This window comes from Polistes dominula, unplaced genomic scaffold (genome assembly GCF_049000335.1).
Source record: "Polistes dominula isolate Pdom_NZ unplaced genomic scaffold, Pdom_raw_medaka contig_25, whole genome shotgun sequence".
In the NCBI taxonomy this organism is placed as follows: Eukaryota; Metazoa; Arthropoda; class Insecta; order Hymenoptera; family Vespidae; genus Polistes; species Polistes dominula.
In genome coordinates this window covers 4,406,258-4,425,347 of record NW_028301094.1, presented here as the reverse complement: position 1 = coordinate 4,425,347, position 19,090 = coordinate 4,406,258, and the positions used below count along the sequence as shown (strand labels likewise).

The 19,090-nt window shown below is 32.5% G+C and overlaps 26 non-coding genes across 26 annotated transcripts; all 26 read right to left on the bottom strand.

Moving 5' to 3' along the window:
• Positions 1-81: 81 nt before the first annotated feature.
• On the bottom strand, positions 82-200 carry LOC149031259 (5S ribosomal RNA). Its single transcript, XR_016177951.1, has one exon. It is a non-coding gene; the product is annotated as a 5S ribosomal RNA (ribosomal RNA).
• A 376-nt stretch (positions 201-576) lies between these two features.
• Positions 577-695, bottom strand: LOC149031258 (5S ribosomal RNA). Its single transcript, XR_016177950.1, has one exon. It is a non-coding gene; the product is annotated as a 5S ribosomal RNA (ribosomal RNA).
• A 377-nt stretch (positions 696-1,072) lies between these two features.
• Positions 1,073-1,191, bottom strand: LOC149031257 (5S ribosomal RNA). The gene has a single exon (XR_016177949.1). It is a non-coding gene; the product is annotated as a 5S ribosomal RNA (ribosomal RNA).
• A 378-nt stretch (positions 1,192-1,569) lies between these two features.
• Positions 1,570-1,688, bottom strand: LOC149031256 (5S ribosomal RNA). Its single transcript, XR_016177948.1, has one exon. It is a non-coding gene; the product is annotated as a 5S ribosomal RNA (ribosomal RNA).
• Positions 1,689-2,064: 376 nt separating this feature from the next.
• LOC149031255 (5S ribosomal RNA) lies at positions 2,065-2,183 on the bottom strand. Its single transcript, XR_016177946.1, has one exon. It is a non-coding gene; the product is annotated as a 5S ribosomal RNA (ribosomal RNA).
• A 377-nt stretch (positions 2,184-2,560) lies between these two features.
• Positions 2,561-2,679, bottom strand: LOC149031254 (5S ribosomal RNA). The gene has a single exon (XR_016177945.1). It is a non-coding gene; the product is annotated as a 5S ribosomal RNA (ribosomal RNA).
• Positions 2,680-3,056: 377 nt separating this feature from the next.
• LOC149031253 (5S ribosomal RNA) lies at positions 3,057-3,175 on the bottom strand. Its single transcript, XR_016177944.1, has one exon. It is a non-coding gene; the product is annotated as a 5S ribosomal RNA (ribosomal RNA).
• A 376-nt stretch (positions 3,176-3,551) lies between these two features.
• On the bottom strand, positions 3,552-3,670 carry LOC149031252 (5S ribosomal RNA). The gene has a single exon (XR_016177924.1). It is a non-coding gene; the product is annotated as a 5S ribosomal RNA (ribosomal RNA).
• Positions 3,671-4,053: 383 nt separating this feature from the next.
• On the bottom strand, positions 4,054-4,172 carry LOC149031251 (5S ribosomal RNA). The gene has a single exon (XR_016177943.1). It is a non-coding gene; the product is annotated as a 5S ribosomal RNA (ribosomal RNA).
• A 376-nt stretch (positions 4,173-4,548) lies between these two features.
• LOC149031250 (5S ribosomal RNA) lies at positions 4,549-4,667 on the bottom strand. The gene has a single exon (XR_016177942.1). It is a non-coding gene; the product is annotated as a 5S ribosomal RNA (ribosomal RNA).
• A 381-nt stretch (positions 4,668-5,048) lies between these two features.
• LOC149031249 (5S ribosomal RNA) lies at positions 5,049-5,167 on the bottom strand. The gene has a single exon (XR_016177941.1). It is a non-coding gene; the product is annotated as a 5S ribosomal RNA (ribosomal RNA).
• Positions 5,168-5,545: 378 nt separating this feature from the next.
• On the bottom strand, positions 5,546-5,664 carry LOC149031248 (5S ribosomal RNA). Its single transcript, XR_016177940.1, has one exon. It is a non-coding gene; the product is annotated as a 5S ribosomal RNA (ribosomal RNA).
• A 378-nt stretch (positions 5,665-6,042) lies between these two features.
• Positions 6,043-6,161, bottom strand: LOC149031247 (5S ribosomal RNA). Its single transcript, XR_016177939.1, has one exon. It is a non-coding gene; the product is annotated as a 5S ribosomal RNA (ribosomal RNA).
• A 375-nt stretch (positions 6,162-6,536) lies between these two features.
• On the bottom strand, positions 6,537-6,655 carry LOC149031246 (5S ribosomal RNA). The gene has a single exon (XR_016177938.1). It is a non-coding gene; the product is annotated as a 5S ribosomal RNA (ribosomal RNA).
• Positions 6,656-7,030: 375 nt separating this feature from the next.
• Positions 7,031-7,149, bottom strand: LOC149031245 (5S ribosomal RNA). Its single transcript, XR_016177937.1, has one exon. It is a non-coding gene; the product is annotated as a 5S ribosomal RNA (ribosomal RNA).
• A 377-nt stretch (positions 7,150-7,526) lies between these two features.
• LOC149031244 (5S ribosomal RNA) lies at positions 7,527-7,645 on the bottom strand. The gene has a single exon (XR_016177935.1). It is a non-coding gene; the product is annotated as a 5S ribosomal RNA (ribosomal RNA).
• A 377-nt stretch (positions 7,646-8,022) lies between these two features.
• LOC149031243 (5S ribosomal RNA) lies at positions 8,023-8,141 on the bottom strand. Its single transcript, XR_016177923.1, has one exon. It is a non-coding gene; the product is annotated as a 5S ribosomal RNA (ribosomal RNA).
• A 383-nt stretch (positions 8,142-8,524) lies between these two features.
• Positions 8,525-8,643, bottom strand: LOC149031242 (5S ribosomal RNA). Its single transcript, XR_016177934.1, has one exon. It is a non-coding gene; the product is annotated as a 5S ribosomal RNA (ribosomal RNA).
• Positions 8,644-9,020: 377 nt separating this feature from the next.
• LOC149031241 (5S ribosomal RNA) lies at positions 9,021-9,139 on the bottom strand. Its single transcript, XR_016177933.1, has one exon. It is a non-coding gene; the product is annotated as a 5S ribosomal RNA (ribosomal RNA).
• Positions 9,140-9,521: 382 nt separating this feature from the next.
• Positions 9,522-9,640, bottom strand: LOC149031240 (5S ribosomal RNA). The gene has a single exon (XR_016177932.1). It is a non-coding gene; the product is annotated as a 5S ribosomal RNA (ribosomal RNA).
• Positions 9,641-10,016: 376 nt separating this feature from the next.
• On the bottom strand, positions 10,017-10,135 carry LOC149031239 (5S ribosomal RNA). The gene has a single exon (XR_016177973.1). It is a non-coding gene; the product is annotated as a 5S ribosomal RNA (ribosomal RNA).
• Positions 10,136-10,517: 382 nt separating this feature from the next.
• Positions 10,518-10,636, bottom strand: LOC149031238 (5S ribosomal RNA). The gene has a single exon (XR_016177931.1). It is a non-coding gene; the product is annotated as a 5S ribosomal RNA (ribosomal RNA).
• A 381-nt stretch (positions 10,637-11,017) lies between these two features.
• On the bottom strand, positions 11,018-11,136 carry LOC149031237 (5S ribosomal RNA). Its single transcript, XR_016177930.1, has one exon. It is a non-coding gene; the product is annotated as a 5S ribosomal RNA (ribosomal RNA).
• Positions 11,137-11,519: 383 nt separating this feature from the next.
• On the bottom strand, positions 11,520-11,638 carry LOC149031236 (5S ribosomal RNA). The gene has a single exon (XR_016177929.1). It is a non-coding gene; the product is annotated as a 5S ribosomal RNA (ribosomal RNA).
• Positions 11,639-12,014: 376 nt separating this feature from the next.
• LOC149031235 (5S ribosomal RNA) lies at positions 12,015-12,133 on the bottom strand. The gene has a single exon (XR_016177928.1). It is a non-coding gene; the product is annotated as a 5S ribosomal RNA (ribosomal RNA).
• A 5,405-nt stretch (positions 12,134-17,538) lies between these two features.
• Positions 17,539-17,657, bottom strand: LOC149031234 (5S ribosomal RNA). The gene has a single exon (XR_016177927.1). It is a non-coding gene; the product is annotated as a 5S ribosomal RNA (ribosomal RNA).
• Between the last annotated feature and the right edge of the window lie 1,433 nt (positions 17,658-19,090).

Genomic DNA, 19,090 nt, shown 5'->3' with positions numbered 1-19,090 from the left:
AAAAGATATTTTCCAAAAATTTTTAGTTTCATTATGACAACCATTATAAAGAAAAATTGAATAAAAAAAAAAAAAGGAAGGTGTTAACAGCACACGGTGTTCCCAAGCGGTCACCCATCCAAGTACTAACCGTGCCCAGTGCTGCTTGACTTAAGTGATCGGACGAGAACTTGTATTTTCAGCACGGTATGGCCGTTAACGACAGAATTTATTATACTAAATGCTCTTGTCATGTACATCTTAATTTCAAGTATAAAAAAAAAGAAAAAAGCAAAAGAAAACAAAAAACGGTAAAACAGGCCTAATTCATTGATTCCACAACTAGCAGCTTCTACGACGTTGTAAAAAGTTATGGTACGACAAAGCATGTCGCTCATGAGAAATATGGATTTCATGGAAATTTTGGGATTGAATCGTCAAAAAGTTCTATTACTAATATAGATAGTAAAGAAGTTGACAAAGAATCTTGAAGTACGTGATTTTGTCTAAAAAAGAAAAAGATATTTTCCAAAAATGTTTAGTTTGATTATGACAACCATTATAAAGAAAAATTGAATAAAAAAAAAAAAAGGAAGGTGTTAACAGCACACGGTGTTCCCAAGCGGTCACCCATCCAAGTACTAACCGTGCCCAGTGCTGCTTGACTTAAGTGATCGGACGAGAACTTGTATTTTCAGCACGGTATGGCCGTTAACGACAGAATTTATTATACTAAATGCTCTTGTCATGTACATCTTAATTTCAAGTATAAAAAAAAAGAAAAAAGCAAAAGAAAACAAAAAACGGTAAAACAGGCCTAATTCATTGATTCCACAACTAGCAGCTTCTACGACGTTGTAAAAAGTTATGGTACGACAAAGCATGTCGCTCATGAGAAACATGGTTTTCATGGAAATTTTGGGATTGAATCGTCAAAAAGTTCTATTACTACTATAGATAGTTAAGAAGTTGACAAAGAATCTTGAAGTATGTGATTTTGTCTAAAAAAGAAAAAGATATTTTCCAAAAATTTTTAGTTTCATTATGACAACCATTATAAAGAAAAATTGAATAAAAAAAAAAAAAAGGAAGGTGTTAACAGCACACGGTGTTCCCAAGCGGTCACCCATCCAAGTACTAACCGTGCCCAGTGCTGCTTGACTTAAGTGATCGGACGAGAACTTGTATTTTCAGCACGGTATGGCCGTTAACGACAGAATTTATTATACTAAATGCTCTTGTCATGTACATCTTAATTTCAAGTATAAAAAAAAAAGAAAAAAGCAAAAGAAAACAAAAAACGGTAAAACAGGCCTAATTCATTGATTCCACAACTAGCAGCTTCTACGACGTTGTAAAAAGTTATGGTACGACAAAGCATGTCGCTCATGAGAAATATGGATTTCATGGAAATTTTGGGATTGAATCGTCAAAAAGTTCTATTACTAATATAGATAGTTAAGAAGTTGACAAAGAATCTTGAAGTACGTGATTTTGTCTAAAAAAGAAAAAGATATTTTCCAAAAATGTTTAGTTTGATTATGACAACCATTATAAAGAAAAATTGAATAAAAAAAAAAAAAAGGAAGGTGTTAACAGCACACGGTGTTCCCAAGCGGTCACCCATCCAAGTACTAACCGTGCCCAGTGCTGCTTGACTTAAGTGATCGGACGAGAACTTGTATTTTCAGCACGGTATGGCCGTTAACGACAGAATTTATTATACTAAATGCTCTTGTCATGTACATCTTAATTTCAAGTATAAAAAAAAAGAAAAAAGCAAAAGAAAACAAAAAACGGTAAAACAGGCCTAATTCATTGATTCCACAACTAGCAGCTCCTACGACGTTGTAAAAAGTTATGGTACGACAAAGCATGTCGCTCATGAGAAATATGGATTTCATGGAAATTTTGGGATTGAATCGTCAAAAAGTTCTATTACTAATATAGATAGTTAAGAAGTTGACAAAGAATCTTGAAGTACGTGATTTTGTCTAAAAAAGAAAAAGATATTTTCCAAAAATGTTTAGTTTGATTATGACAACCATTATAAAGAAAAATTGAATAAAAAAAAAAAAAGGAAGGTGTTAACAGCACACGGTGTTCCCAAGCGGTCACCCATCCAAGTACTAACCGTGCCCAGTGCTGCTTGACTTAAGTGATCGGACGAGAACTTGTATTTTCAGCACGGTATGGCCGTTAACGACAGAATTTATTATACTAAATGTTCTTGTCATGTACATCTTAATTTCAAGTATAAAAAAAAAGAAAAAAGCAAAAGAAAACAAAAAACGGTAAAACATGCCTAATTCATTGATTCCACAACTAGCAGCTTCTACGACGTTGTAAAAAGTTATGGTACGACAAAGCATGTCGCTCATGAGAAACATGGTTTTCATGGAAATTTTGGGATTGAATCGTCAAAAAGTTCTATTACTACTATAGATAGTTAAGAAGTTGACAAAGAATCTTGAAGTATGTGATTTTGTCTAAAAAAGAAAAAGATATTTTCCAAAAATTTTTAGTTTCATTATGACAACCATTATAAAGAAAAATTGAATAAAAAAAAAAAAAAGGAAGGTGTTAACAGCACACGGTGTTCCCAAGCGGTCACCCATCCAAGTACTAACCGTGCCCAGTGCTGCTTGACTTAAGTGATCGGACGAGAACTTGTATTTTCAGCACGGTATGGCCGTTAACGACAGAATTTATTATACTAAATGCTCTTGTCATGTACATCTTAATTTCAAGTATAAAAAAAAAAGAAAAAAGCAAAAGAAAACAAAAAACGGTAAAACAGGACTAATTCATTGATTCCACAACTAGCAGATTCTACGACGTTGTAAAAAGTTATGGTACGACAAAGCATGTCGCTTATGAGAAATATGGATTTCATGGAAATTTTGGGATTGAATCGTCAAAAAGTTCTATTACTAATATAGATAGTTAAGAAGTTGACAAAGAATCTTGAAGTACGTGATTTTGTCTAAAAAAGAAAAAGATATTTTCCAAAAATGTTTAGTTTGATTATGACAACCATTATAAAGAAAAATTGAATAAAAAAAAAAAAAGGAAGGTGTTAACAGCACACGGTGTTCCCAAGCGGTCACCCATCCAAGTACTAACCGTGCCCAGTGCTGCTTGACTTAAGTGATCGGACGAGAACTTGTATTTTCAGCACGGTATGGCCGTTAACGACAGAATTTATTATACTAAATGCTCTTGTCATGTACATCTTAATTTCAAGTATAAAAAAAAAGAAAAAAGCAAAAGAAAACAAAAAACGGTAAAACAGGCCTAATTCATTGATTCCACAACTAGCAGCTACTACGACGTTGTAAAAAGTTATGGTACGACAAAGCATGTCGCTCATGAGAAATATGGATTTCATGGAAATTTTGGGATTGAATCGTCAAAAAGTTCTATTACTAATATAGATAGTTAAGAAGTTGACAAAGAATCTTGAAGTACGTGATTTTGTCTAAAAAAGAAAAAGATATTTTCCAAAAATGTTTAGTTTGATTATGACAACCATTATAAAGAAAAATTGAATAAAAAAAAAAAAAGGAAGGTGTTAACAGCACACGGTGTTCCCAAGCGGTCACCCATCCAAGTACTAACCGTGCCCAGTGCTGCTTGACTTAAGTGATCGGACGAGAACCTGTATTTTCAGCACGGGGTGGCCGTTAACAACAGAATTTATTATACTAAATGTTCTTGTCATGTACATCTTAATTTCAAGTATAAAAAAAAAAAAAAAAGAAAAAAGCAAAAGAAAACAAAAAACGGTAAAACAGGCCTAATTTATTGATTCCACAACTAGCAGCTCCTACGACGTTGTAAAAAGTTATGGTACGACAAAGCATGTCGCTCATGAGAAATATGGATTTCATGGAAATTTTGGGATTGAATCGTCAAAAAGTTCTATTACTAATATAGATAGTTAAGAAGTTGACAAAGAATCTTGAAGTACGTGATTTTGTCTAAAAAAGAAAAAGATATTTTCCAAAAATGTTTAGTTTGATTATGACAACCATTATAAAGAAAAATTGAATAAAAAAAAAAAAAGGAAGGTGTTAACAGCACACGGTGTTCCCAAGCGGTCACCCATCCAAGTACTAACCGTGCCCAGTGCTGCTTGACTTAAGTGATCGGACGAGAACTTGTATTTTCAGCACGGTATGGCCGTTAACGACAGAATTTATTATACTAAATGTTCTTGTCATGTACATCTTAATTTCAAGTATAAAAAAAAAGAAAAAAGCAAAAGAAAACAAAAAACGGTAAAACAGGCCTAATTCATTGATTCCACAACTAGCAGCTTCTACGACGTTGTAAAAAGTTATGGTACGACAAAGCATGTCGCTCATGAGAAACATGGTTTTCATGGAAATTTTGGGATTGAATCGTCAAAAAGTTCTATTACTACTATAGATAGTTAAGAAGTTGACAAAGAATCTTGAAGTATGTGATTTTGTCTAAAAAAGAAAAAGATATTTTCCAAAAATGTTTAGTTTGATTATGACAACCATTATAAAGAAAAATTGAATAAAAAAAAAAAAAGGAAGGTGTTAACAGCACACGGTGTTCCCAAGCGGTCACCCATCCAAGTACTAACCGTGCCCAGTGCTGCTTGACTTAAGTGATCGGACGAGAACTTGTATTTTCAGCACGGTATGGCCGTTAACAACAGAATTTATTATACTAAATGTTCTTGTCATGTACATCTTAATTTCAAGTATAAAAAAAAAAAAAAGAAAAAAGCAAAAGAAAACAAAAAACGGTAAAACAGGCCTAATTCATTGATTCCACAACTAGCAGCTCCTACGACGTTGTAAAAAGTTATGGTACGACAAAGCATGTCGCTCATGAGAAATATGGATTTCATGGAAATTTTGGGATTGAATCGTCAAAAAGTTCTATTACTAATATAGATAGTTAAGAAGTTGACAAAGAATCTTGAAGTACGTGATTTTGTCTAAAAAAGAAAAAGATATTTTCCAAAAATGTTTAGTTTGATTATGACAACCATTATAAAGAAAAATTGAATAAAAAAAAAAAAAGGAAGGTGTTAACAGCACACGGTGTTCCCAAGCGGTCACCCATCCAAGTACTAACCGTGCCCAGTGCTGCTTGACTTAAGTGATCGGACGAGAACTTGTATTTTCAGCACGGTATGGCCGTTAACGACAGAATTTATTATACTAAATGCTCTTGTCATGTACATCTTAATTTCAAGTATAAAAAAAAAAGAAAAAAGCAAAAGAAAACAAAAAACGGTAAAACAGGCCTAATTCATTGATTCCACAACTAGCAGCTACTACGACGTTGTAAAAAGTTATGGTACGACAAAGCATGTCGCTCATGAGAAATATGGATTTCATGGAAATTTTGGGATTGAATCGTCAAAAAGTTCTATTACTAATATAGATAGTTAAGAAGTTGACAAAGAATCTTGAAGTACGTGATTTTGTCTAAAAAAGAAAAAGATATTTTCCAAAAATGTTTAGTTTGATTATGACAACCATTATAAAGAAAAATTGAATAAAAAAAAAAAAAAGGAAGGTGTTAACAGCACACGGTGTTCCCAAGCGGTCACCCATCCAAGTACTAACCGTGCCCAGTGCTGCTTGACTTAAGTGATCGGACGAGAACTTGTATTTTCAGCACGGTATGGCCGTTAACGACAGAATTTATTATACTAAATGCTCTTGTCATGTACATCTTAATTTCAAGTATAAAAAAAAAAGAAAAAAGCAAAAGAAAACAAAAAACGGTAAAACAGGCCTAATTCATTGATTCCACAACTAGCAGCTTCTACGACGTTGTAAAAAGTTATGGTACGACAAAGCATGTCGCTCATGAGAAATATGGATTTCATGGAAATTTTGGGATTGAATCGTCAAAAAGTTCTATTACTAATATAGATAGTTAAGAAGTTGACAAAGAATCTTGAAGTACGTGATTTTGTCTAAAAAAGAAAAAGATATTTTCCAAAAATGTTTAGTTTGATTATGACAACCATTATAAAGAAAAATTGAATAAAAAAAAAAAAAAGGAAGGTGTTAACAGCACACGGTGTTCCCAAGCGGTCACCCATCCAAGTACTAACCGTGCCCAGTGCTGCTTGACTTAAGTGATCGGACGAGAACTTGTATTTTCAGCACGGTATGGCCGTTAACGACAGAATTTATTATACTAAATGCTCTTGTCATGTACATCTTAATTTCAAGTATAAAAAAAAAGAAAAAAGCAAAAGAAAACAAAAAACGGTAAAACAGGCCTAATTCATTGATTCCACAACTAGCAGCTCCTACGACGTTGTAAAAAGTTATGGTACGACAAAGCATGTCGCTCATGAGAAATATGGATTTCATGGAAATTTTGGGATTGAATCGTCAAAAAGTTCTATTACTAATATAGATAGTTAAGAAGTTGACAAAGAATCTTGAAGTACGTGATTTTGTCTAAAAAAGAAAAAGATATTTTCCAAAAATGTTTAGTTTGATTATGACAACCATTATAAAGAAAAATTGAATAAAAAAAAAAAAGGAAGGTGTTAACAGCACACGGTGTTCCCAAGCGGTCACCCATCCAAGTACTAACCGTGCCCAGTGCTGCTTGACTTAAGTGATCGGACGAGAACTTGTATTTTCAGCACGGTATGGCCGTTAACGACAGAATTTATTATACTAAATGTTCTTGTCATGTACATCTTAATTTCAAGTATAAAAAAAAGAAAAAAGCAAAAGAAAACAAAAAACGGTAAAACATGCCTAATTCATTGATTCCACAACTAGCAGCTTCTACGACGTTGTAAAAAGTTATGGTACGACAAAGCATGTCGCTCATGAGAAACATGGTTTTCATGGAAATTTTGGGATTGAATCGTCAAAAAGTTCTATTACTACTATAGATAGTTAAGAAGTTGACAAAGAATCTTGAAGTATGTGATTTTGTCTAAAAAAGAAAAAGATATTTTCCAAAAATTTTTAGTTTCATTATGACAACCATTATAAAGAAAAATTGAATAAAAAAAAAAAAAGGAAGGTGTTAACAGCACACGGTGTTCCCAAGCGGTCACCCATCCAAGTACTAACCGTGCCCAGTGCTGCTTGACTTAAGTGATCGGACGAGAACTTGTATTTTCAGCACGGTATGGCCGTTAACGACAGAATTTATTATACTAAATGCTCTTGTCATGTACATCTTAATTTCAAGTATAAAAAAAAAGAAAAAAGCAAAAGAAAACAAAAAACGGTAAAACAGGACTAATTCATTGATTCCACAACTAGCAGATTCTACGACGTTGTAAAAAGTTATGGTACGACAAAGCATGTCGCTCATGAGAAATATGGATTTCATGGAAATTTTGGGATTGAATCGTCAAAAAGTTCTATTACTAATATAGATAGTTAAGAAGTTGACAAAGAATCTTGAAGTACGTGATTTTGTCTAAAAAAGAAAAAGATATTTTCCAAAAATGTTTAGTTTGATTATGACAACCATTATAAAGAAAAATTGAATAAAAAAAAAAAAAAGGAAGGTGTTAACAGCACACGGTGTTCCCAAGCGGTCACCCATCCAAGTACTAACCGTGCCCAGTGCTGCTTGACTTAAGTGATCGGACGAGAACTTGTATTTTCAGCACGGTATGGCCGTTAACGACAGAATTTATTATACTAAATGCTCTTGTCATGTACATCTTAATTTCAAGTATAAAAAAAAAGAAAAAAGCAAAAGAAAACAAAAAACGGTAAAACAGGCCTAATTCATTGATTCCACAACTAGCAGCTACTACGACGTTGTAAAAAGTTATGGTACGACAAAGCATGTCGCTCATGAGAAATATGGATTTCATGGAAATTTTGGGATTGAATCGTCAAAAAGTTCTATTACTAATATAGATAGTTAAGAAGTTGACAAAGAATCTTGAAGTACGTGATTTTGTCTAAAAAAGAAAAAGATATTTTCCAAAAATGTTTAGTTTGATTACGACAACCATTATAAAGAAAAATTGAATAAAAAAAAAAAAAAGGAAGGTGTTAACAGCACACGGTGTTCCCAAGCGGTCACCCATCCAAGTACTAACCGTGCCCAGTGCTGCTTGACTTAAGTGATCGGACGAGAACCTGTATTTTCAGCACGGGGTGGCCGTTAACAACAGAATTTATTATACTAAATGTTCTTGTCATGTACATCTTAATTTCAAGTATAAAAAAAAAAAAAAAGAAAAAAGCAAAAGAAAACAAAAAACGGTAAAACAGGCCTAATTTATTGATTCCACAACTAGCAGCTCCTACGACGTTGTAAAAAGTTATGGTACGACAAAGCATGTCGCTCATGAGAAATATGGATTTCATGGAAATTTTGGGATTGAATCGTCAAAAAGTTCTATTACTAATATAGATAGTTAAGAAGTTGACAAAGAATCTTGAAGTACGTGATTTTGTCTAAAAAAGAAAAAGATATTTTCCAAAAATGTTTAGTTTGATTATGACAACCATTATAAAGAAAAATTGAATAAAAAAAAAAAAAAGGAAGGTGTTAACAGCACACGGTGTTCCCAAGCGGTCACCCATCCAAGTACTAACCGTGCCCAGTGCTGCTTGACTTAAGTGATCGGACGAGAACTTGTATTTTCAGCACGGTATGGCCGTTAACGACAGAATTTATTATACTAAATGTTCTTGTCATGTACATCTTAATTTCAAGTATAAAAAAAAAGAAAAAAGCAAAAGAAAACAAAAAACGGTAAAACAGGCCTAATTCATTGATTCCACAACTAGCAGCTTCTACGACGTTGTAAAAAGTTATGGTACGACAAAGCATGTCGCTCATGAGAAACATGGTTTTCATGGAAATTTTGGGATTGAATCGTCAAAAAGTTCTATTACTACTATAGATAGTTAAGAAGTTGACAAAGAATCTTGAAGTATGTGATTTTGTCTAAAAAAGAAAAAGATATTTTCCAAAAATGTTTAGTTTGATTATGACAACCATTATAAAGAAAAATTGAATAAAAAAAAAAAAAAGGAAGGTGTTAACAGCACACGGTGTTCCCAAGCGGTCACCCATCCAAGTACTAACCGTGCCCAGTGCTGCTTGACTTAAGTGATCGGACGAGAACTTGTATTTTCAGCACGGTATGGCCGTTAACAACAGAATTTATTATACTAAATGTTCTTGTCATGTACATCTTAATTTCAAGTATAAAAAAAAAAAAAAAGAAAAAAGCAAAAGAAAACAAAAAACGGTAAAACAGGCCTAATTCATTGATTCCACAACTAGCAGCTCCTACGACGTTGTAAAAAGTTATGGTACGACAAAGCATGTCGCTCATGAGAAATATGGATTTCATGGAAATTTTGGGATTGAATCGTCAAAAAGTTCTATTACTAATATAGATAGTTAAGAAGTTGACAAAGAATCTTGAAGTACGTGATTTTGTCTAAAAAAGAAAAAGATATTTTCCAAAAATGTTTAGTTTGATTATGACAACCATTATAAAGAAAAATTGAATAAAAAAAAAAAAAGGAAGGTGTTAACAGCACACGGTGTTCCCAAGCGGTCACCCATCCAAGTACTAACCGTGCCCAGTGCTGCTTGACTTAAGTGATCGGACGAGAACTTGTATTTTCAGCACGGTATGGCCGTTAACGACAGAATTTATTATACTAAATGCTCTTGTCATGTACATCTTAATTTCAAGTATAAAAAAAAAGAAAAAAGCAAAAGAAAACAAAAAACGGTAAAACAGGCCTAATTCATTGATTCCACAACTAGCAGCTACTACGACGTTGTAAAAAGTTATGGTACGACAAAGCATGTCGCTCATGAGAAATATGGATTTCATGGAAATTTTGGGATTGAATCGTCAAAAAGTTCTATTACTAATATAGATAGTTAAGAAGTTGACAAAGAATCTTGAAGTACGTGATTTTGTCTAAAAAAGAAAAAGATATTTTCCAAAAATGTTTAGTTTGATTATGACAACCATTATAAAGAAAAATTGAATAAAAAAAAAAAAAGGAAGGTGTTAACAGCACACGGTGTTCCCAAGCAGTCACCCATCCAAGTACTAACCGTGCCCAGTGCTGCTTGACTTAAGTGATCGGACGAGAACTTGTATTTTCAGCACGGTATGGCCGTTAACAACAGAATTTATTATACTAAATGTTCTTGTCATGTACATCTTAATTTCAAGTATAAAAAAAAAAAAAAGAAAAAAGCAAAAGAAAACAAAAAACGGTAAAACAGGCCTAATTCATTGATTCCACAACTAGCAGCTCCTACGACGTTGTAAAAAGTTATGGTACGACAAAGCATGTCGCTCATGAGAAATATGGATTTCATGGAAATTTTGGGATTGAATCGTCAAAAAGTTCTATTACTAATATAGATAGTTAAGAAGTTGACAAAGAATCTTGAAGTATGTGATTTTGTCTAAAAAAGAAAAAGATATTTTCCAAAAATGTTTAGTTTGATTATGACAACCATTATAAAGAAAAATTGAATAAAAAAAAAAAAAAGGAAGGTGTTAACAGCACACGGTGTTCCCAAGCGGTCACCCATCCAAGTACTAACCGTGCCCAGTGCTGCTTGACTTAAGTGATCGGACGAGAACTTGTATTTTCAGCACGGTATGGCCGTTAACAACAGAATTTATTATACTAAATGTTCTTGTCATGTACATCTTAATTTCAAGTATAAAAAAAAAAAAAAAGAAAAAAGCAAAAGAAAACAAAAAACGGTAAAACAGGCCTAATTCATTGATTCCACAACTAGCAGCTCCTACGACGTTGTAAAAAGTTATGGTACGACAAAGCATGTCGCTCATGAGAAATATGGATTTCATGGAAATTTTGGGATTGAATCGTCAAAAAGTTCTATTACTAATATAGATAGTTAAGAAGTTGACAAAGAATCTTGAAGTACGTGATTTTGTCTAAAAAAGAAAAAGATATTTTCCAAAAATGTTTAGTTTGATTATGACAACCATTATAAAGAAAAATTGAATAAAAAAAAAAAAGGAAGGTGTTAACAGCACACGGTGTTCCCAAGCGGTCACCCATCCAAGTACTAACCGTGCCCAGTGCTGCTTGACTTAAGTGATCGGACGAGAACTTGTATTTTCAGCACGGTATGGCCGTTAACGACAGAATTTATTATACTAAATGTTCTTGTCATGTACATCTTAATTTCAAGTATAAAAAAAAAAAAAAAGAAAAAAGCAAAAGAAAACAAAAAACGGTAAAACAGGCCTAATTCATTGATTCCACAACTAGTAGCTCCTACGACGTTGTAAAAAGTTATGGTACGACAAAGCATGTCGCTCATGAGAAATATGGATTTCATGGAAATTTTGGGATTGAATCGTCAAAAAGTTCTATTACTAATATAGATAGTTAAGAAGTTGACAAAGAATCTTGAAGTACGTGATTTTGTCTAAAAAAGAAAAAGATATTTTCCAAAAATGTTTAGTTTGATTATGACAACCATTATAAAGAAAAATTGAATAAAAAAAAAAAAAAGGAAGGTGTTAACAGCACACGGTGTTCCCAAGCGGTCACCCATCCAAGTACTAACCGTGCCCAGTGCTGCTTGACTTAAGTGATCGGACGAGAACTTGTATTTTCAGCACGGTATGGCCGTTAACGACAGAATTTATTATACTAAATGCTCTTGTCATGTACATCTTAATTTCAAGTATAAAAAAAAAGAAAAAAGCAAAAGAAAACAAAAAACGGTAAAACAGGCCTAATTCATTGATTCCACAACTAGCAGCTCCTACGACGTTGTAAAAAGTTATGGTACGACAAAGCATGTCGCTCATGAGAAATATGGATTTCATGGAAATTTTGGGATTGAATCGTCAAAAAGTTCTATTACTAATATAGATAGTTAAGAAGTTGACAAAGAATCTTGAAGTACGTGATTTTGTCTAAAAAAGAAAAAGATATTTTCCAAAAATGTTTAGTTTGATTATGACAACCATTATAAAGAAAAATTGAATAAAAAAAAAAAAAGGAAGGTGTTAACAGCACACGGTGTTCCCAAGCGGTCACCCATCCAAGTACTAACCGTGCCCAGTGCTGCTTGACTTAAGTGATCGGACGAGAACTTGTATTTTCAGCACGGTATGGCCGTTAACGACAGAATTTATTATACTAAATGTTCTTGTCATGTACATCTTAATTTCAAGTATAAAAAAAAAGAAAAAAGCAAAAGAAAACAAAAAACGGTAAAACAGGCCTAATTCATTGATTCCACAACTAGCAGCTTCTACGACGTTGTAAAAAGTTATGGTACGACAAAGCATGTCGCTCATGAGAAACATGGTTTTCATGGAAATTTTGGGATTGAATCGTCAAAAAGTTCTATTACTACTATAGATAGTTAAGAAGTTGACAAAGAATCTTGAAGTATGTGATTTTGTCTAAAAAAGAAAAAGATATTTTCCAAAAATTTTTAGTTTCATTATGACAACCATTAGAAAGAAAAATTGAATAAAAAAAAAAAAAAGGAAGGTGTTAACAGCACACGGTGTTCCCAAGCGGTCACCCATCCAAGTACTAACCGTGCCCAGTGCTGCTTGACTTAAGTGATCGGACGAGAACTTTTTTTTTTTTTTTTTTTTTTTTTATTAAACTTTATTCAAAAATAATAACAATATTATGTACATTAATACATTTTTTACAAATATATAAAGGCACTTAACAGTTTTACGTTTAGATTGTAGCACCTACTCTAATTTAAGAGTTTAATCTACAGTTCTTATTTAATATTATTAAGCTTATTCTTTGGTTTGAGTTAACATTATCAGATGTGGTGTATAGATTGGTAAGTCAGTGTCTGTAGGAAAACAATATGAGAAAAACCTACTTTCGGAAATGTACTAGTTTTATGTGTAATTAATCTATGAATGTGTTAAAGATGTGTAATTTATCATAAGGTAGTTTATGTTTATATTCGAAAGGCATATTGTAGCTTCTTAATTTAGTAATATCTCGTAATAGTCTATTGCTCTTTAATTGATTTTCATAAAATTTTTCTCCTAGTTGTTTTATATAATCATCTATATATTCTATGTTTGTTTCATCATGTAGGTGTATAATTGGAGTGTATCTGTCTGCAGAAAGTATCAATCTGAGGCATTTGTTTTGTAAAATTTGTAATTTCTTTATTTGTGTTTTAGCTGCACTGCACCAGACAGGTGCAGCATATGTAATTATAGGCCTTAGTATTGTTTTGTATATGAGTTTTTTGTTTGAAGACGATAGTGGTGAGTTTCTTACTAATAGTGGATATAATTTCTTCATTACTGCATGTATTTTCGTTATAATTTGTTTCATATGCATATGATATGTTAATTTGGAATCAAGATGGACTCCTAAATATTTTACTGAATGTACGGGTTTTATTGGATGGCCATATACTGTGATTGGCTGGAAGATTTTTATGTTATTGTATTTTTTACTGATTACAATTACCTCTGTTTTGGTTTCATTTACTTTTATTTTCCAGTTGCTATAATATTTTTCTAGTAAGGAGATATGTATTTGCAATTGCTTCGCTGCTACTATTGCTGAGAATGAGTGTGAGTATATGGCTAAATCGTCGGCGAATAAGGCAGTATTAGTTTTTTCAAATTTTGGTATGTCGTTTATAAAGATGGTGAACAGCTTCGGACCGAGAACCGATCCTTGTGGTACTCCTGCTCTGACATTACGTTTGGCAGATTTTTCGCCGTCTACTGTTACTATTAGATGTCTATCTTTAAGATAAGAGTGTATAAATTTAATAAGAACGTCCGGATACTTGTATTTAATCATTTTATATAATACGGCATATTGCCAAACCTTATCAAATGCTTTTTCTATGTCAAGCAATGCCATCACCGTTACCTTGTTTCTGTTAAAGTTGATGCTAATGTCGTTTACTATTCTTGTAACCTGTTGTACCGTGTTGTGATTTTTCCTGAATCCGAACTGCTCATCTATTAAGATTTCGTGTTTACTTTCGTGGTTATGAAATCGTTTTAATATTATTTTTTCTGTTAATTTGCTTAGTGTACTTAGTAGGCAAATTGGCCTATAACTACTTGGGTCATTACTCTTCTTGCCAGGCTTAAGTATCGGAGTTACGAGTCCAGTTTTCCAGTGAGATGTAAAGTGTGCATATTTAATCGATGCATTTATTATATACATTATTTGTACTATTATTTTCTTTGGTAAGTTTTTAAGAATTATATTTTGAATACTGTCCAAACCAGGTGCTTTTTTCGAAGGTAGTTTATTTATTTCTTGAGTGATTTCTTTAGGGTTGGTGTAGTATTTTTGAGTTTCTTTGGTTACTGTACTTTCCAAATAGTTCTTTACTGTTTCTATAACGTTTTTCTGCGCTGTTGTATTATTTGTGAGATTAATATTGTACACATCTTCGAACTGTGTAGCCAGTAGATTAGCTTTTTCTTCTGTTGTTATAGCCTCAATACTGTTTTTCTCTAGTGTAGGTATTCTATTGTATTCTGTCTTGAAGATTTTCGTCATTCTCCAAAGAGAGTTATCCTTGGGATTGAGTTTTTTTAGTTGTTTATTCCATTTTTCATTTCTATATTCTCTTATTTTTCTCTTAATAGTCCTATTTGCTTCATTTAATTCTATTTTGACTTGTGGCATTCGAGTTCGTTGCCACCTTTTCCTTATCTTATTTCTACTCTTAATTAAATTTATTATATCATAAGGCAGTCTATCATTAGTATTACTTACTTGTCTAATAGGAATACTTTGTTGAACACAATAGTTAATATTATTTGTAAGTTTTTGTACTTCTAAATCTATTTCTTGTGAGGACGTTAGTTTTGATGTAATTTGTACTCTGTAATTTAATAGTTGTCGAAATTTTCCCCAGTCTGCTTCTTCGTAAATGTAGCATTTTATGTTTCTATATTTTTTGTGCTGAGCTCCAAGGTAAAATATTATTGGATTATGATCTGAACTTAGCTCGTGTTGTACTTCTATATCTGAAATGTTTCTTACATTTTTATTTATTATTATGTCTATAGTTAATGGTGTTGTATTATTGGGAGGGTAATTGGTTGGTTCATTCGGAAACATTATTGCACAGTTATTATTTTGTGTAAAGTCATGTAAGATTTTCCCACTCTTGTTGATTCTGTTGCAATTCCAAGCAAGATGCGTTGCATTTAGATCTCCTACGATCAATACTTTTTCTCCTGTGTTCATTAAAGTATTAATTTCCTGTTCATTGAGAGTCCAGCAAGGCCTTCTGTAGGTGGATATTATGTTGATGTCGCTTAACAGCTTTATTCCAGCAACTTCTAATGTTAAATTAGTATTAATACTGAGTGGTTTATGTGGAATAGTATTCTTAATCAAAATAGCTATCCCTCCTGCGGAGTTATCCCGTTCTTTTCTGTAGCAAACATAACTTTTAATTTTTAATTTATCCCTGCAAGTAAATTTGGTTTCATTAAGTAATAATATATCTATCTTATTTCTATCTAAGTACTCTATTAATTCGCCCATTCTTCCCCTTAGTCCATTTGCATTCCAACTACAAATTTTTAATCTGTCCATTGTGCCTCCAATGATTCAGAGAAGTTGACAAATACCAAAAATTGTTCCCTTCTATTGTGACATTTTTCTAGTTTTTCCCTTAATTCTTTTACTAATTTAAGCATTACATTAATATTGCAAATCTGATTTATTTTATTAATTTCTGATGATAGTTCTGTAAATATAGAGCTTTGGTTAGTAGTAGTGTTTATGTGTGTGTTTTCTTGATATGCATTCTGTGTGTTTTTATTTTGAAATAACATGCTCGTGGCGTTCCATGGATTTGTAGTAGGTACTTTTGTTTTAAGAAGTGGAAATTCCTTGTCATTATTTAGTTGGAGTGTTTGTGTGGACACCCTACCTTTTTGTAAATTCTTGATATTAGTACTATTGCTTTTATTTGTAAGGAGATTGAGTCTTCTTTGGTATGCCTTACATACTGTTGCATTTGCTGGATGGTCTCCACCACAGTTGGCACAAGTAGCAGGTACATCTTTGGATTTATTACAATCTTTGGTAAGATGATTTTTGGAGCATTTTAAGCAGACCGGTTCTGCATAGCAATTCGAGGTTGCATGTCCCCACTCTTGACATCTATGGCACTGAGTTATTCTTTTCTTGTTCATGTATGGTTCCCAAGTGATTTTTGTCTTGTTCAGGTACCGTACTTTATGCTTTAGTTGTGTTAAGGTTATGTTAGCACCGCATGTTACCATAAAAAGTGGGCTCGCTGTATTTTTCATCAAATTAGCTTGGCTAGTGTTAATATCTTGATCATTAAGTTCTTGTATAATTTCTGTTATGTTTGTATTTGCATTAAGCCCCCTTATTACAAATACACGTTTTTTATTGTCTTTTTCTGTAAACGTGTGAAATTGCACGCTGCTGCTTTGCCACTGCGTTTTTAATGATTGATAGTCTTGTTTCGTTTTAGTATACACTTCTGTGTAACCTTTCCTGTACTTTATGTAAAATTTATCTTTTAGAATTTTACTAATTGCATTTATGAATTTGCTATGCTCACTTATTTCTCCATGTATGACCAAGGGTGGAGGGTTTCTTTCTGGTTTAGTTTTATGTATTTTTAGTTGATCATCAGTGCGATGAGCGTCGTTTTTACTTTTTGGTATGTCAGAGTCTTCGTCATCCGTTTCCATGTCACTGAGAACGCTGTATTTGTTAGATGTAGGTACATTAAGGGTTATGTCCCCTTCCAACATTTTGCTTTTTTGTTTCTTTGATTGCATATCAGAAACTTCTACGTTTTGTAATTTTCTTTTATTAGTTTTGATTATGAAGTCATTAATTTGGCATTTTTCGCTCTCCGATGCATCAGAGACTACGCTTTCGTTTTGGAGGTTAGAATCGTTAATCTTTTATTCTATCACTTAGCTTATAAATTGCACAAATCTATATTGCACAATTTGAAAATTTACAATCAATATCTATCACAGACGTGATTTCAGTTTGTTATTCTTAATTTGCTTTGTGAATGTTGTTAAATTCGGACAAGAACTCACGGACGCGTCCGAACCGCACGGTGGTCCGAGTCGGACTCGCGGACGAGAACTTGTATTTTCAGCACGGTATGGCCGTTAACGACAGAATTTATTATACTAAATGCTCTTGTCATGTACATCTTAATTTCAAGTATAAAAAAAAAGAAAAAAGCAAAAGAAAACAAAAAACGGTAAAACAGGCCTAATTCATTGATTCCACAACTAGCAGCTTCTACGACGTTGTAAAAAGTTATGGTACGACAAAGCATGTCGCTCATGAGAAATATGGATTTCATGGAAATTTTGGGATTGAATCGTCAAAAAGTTCTATTACTAATATAGATAGTTAAGAAGTTGACAAAGAATCTTGAAGTACGTGATTTTGTCTAAAAAAGAAAAAGATATTTTCCAAAAATGTTTAGTTTGATTATGACAACCATTATAAAGAAAAATTGAATAAAAAAAAAAAAAAAGGAAGGTGTTAACAGCACACGGTGTTCCCAAGCGGTCACCCATCCAAGTACTAACCGTGCCCAGTGCTGCTTGACTTAAGTGATCGGACGAGAACTTGTATTTTCAGCACGGTATGGCCGTTAACAACAGAATTTATTATACTAAATGTTCTTGTCATGTACATCTTAATTTCAAGTATAAAAAAAAAAAAAAAGAAAAAAGCAAAAGAAAACAAAAAACGGTAAAACAGGCCTAATTGATTGATTCCACAACTAGCAACTTCTACGACGTTGTAAAAAGTTATGGTACGACAAAGCATGTCGCTCATGAGAAACATGGTTTTCATGGAAATTTTAGGATTGAATCGTCAAAAAGTTCTATTACTAATATAGATAATTAAGAAGTTGACAAAGAATCTTGAAGTACGTGATTTTGTCTAAAAAAGGAAAAGATATTTTCAAAAAATGTTAAGTTTGATTATGACAACCATTATAAAGAAAAATTAAATAAAAAAAAAAAAAAAGGAAGGTGTTAACAGCACACGGTGTTCCCAAGCGGTCACCCATCCAAGTACTAACCGTGCCCAGTGCTGCTTGACTTAAGTGATCGGACGAGAACTTTTTTTTTTTTTTATTAAACTTTATTCAAAAATAATAACAATATTATGTACATTAATACATTTTTTACAAATATATAAAGGCACTTAACAGTTTTACGTTTAGATTGTAGCACCTACTCTAATCTAAGAGTTTAATCTACAGTTCTTATTTAATATTATTAAGCTTATTCTTTGGTTTGAGTTAACATTATCAGATGTGGTGTATAGATTGGTAAGTCAGTGTCTGTAGGAAAACAATATGAGAAAAACCTACTTTCGGAAATGTACTAGTTTTATGTGTAATTAATCTATGAATGTGTTAAAGATTTGTAATTTATCATAAGGTAGTTTATGCTTATATTCGAAAGGCATATTGTAGCTTCTTAATTTAGTAATATCTCGTAATAGTCTATTGCTCTTTAATTGATTTTCATAAAATCTTTCTCCTAGTTGTTTAATATAATCATCGATATATTCTATGTTTGTTTCATCATGTAGGTGTATAATTGGAGTGTATCTGTCTGCAGAAAGTATCAATCTTAGGCATTTGTTTTGTAAAATTTGCAATTTCTTTATTTGTGTTTTAGCTGCACTGCACCAGACAGGTGCAGCATATGTGATTATAGGCCTTAGTATTGTTTTGTATATGAGTTTTTTGTTTGAAGACGATAGTGGTGAGTTTCTTACTAATAGTGGATATAATTTCTTCATTACTGCATATATTTTCGTTATAATTTGTTTCATATGCATATGATATGTTAATTTGGAATCAAGATGGACTCCTAAATATTTTACTGAATGTACGGGTTTTATTGGATGGCCATATACTGTGATTGGCTGGAAGATTTTTATGTTATTGTATTTTTTACTGATTACAATTACCTCTGTTTTGGTTTCATTTACTTTTATTTTCCAGTTGCTATAATATTTTTCTAGTAAGGAGATATGTATTTGCAATTGCTTCGCTGCTACTATTGCTG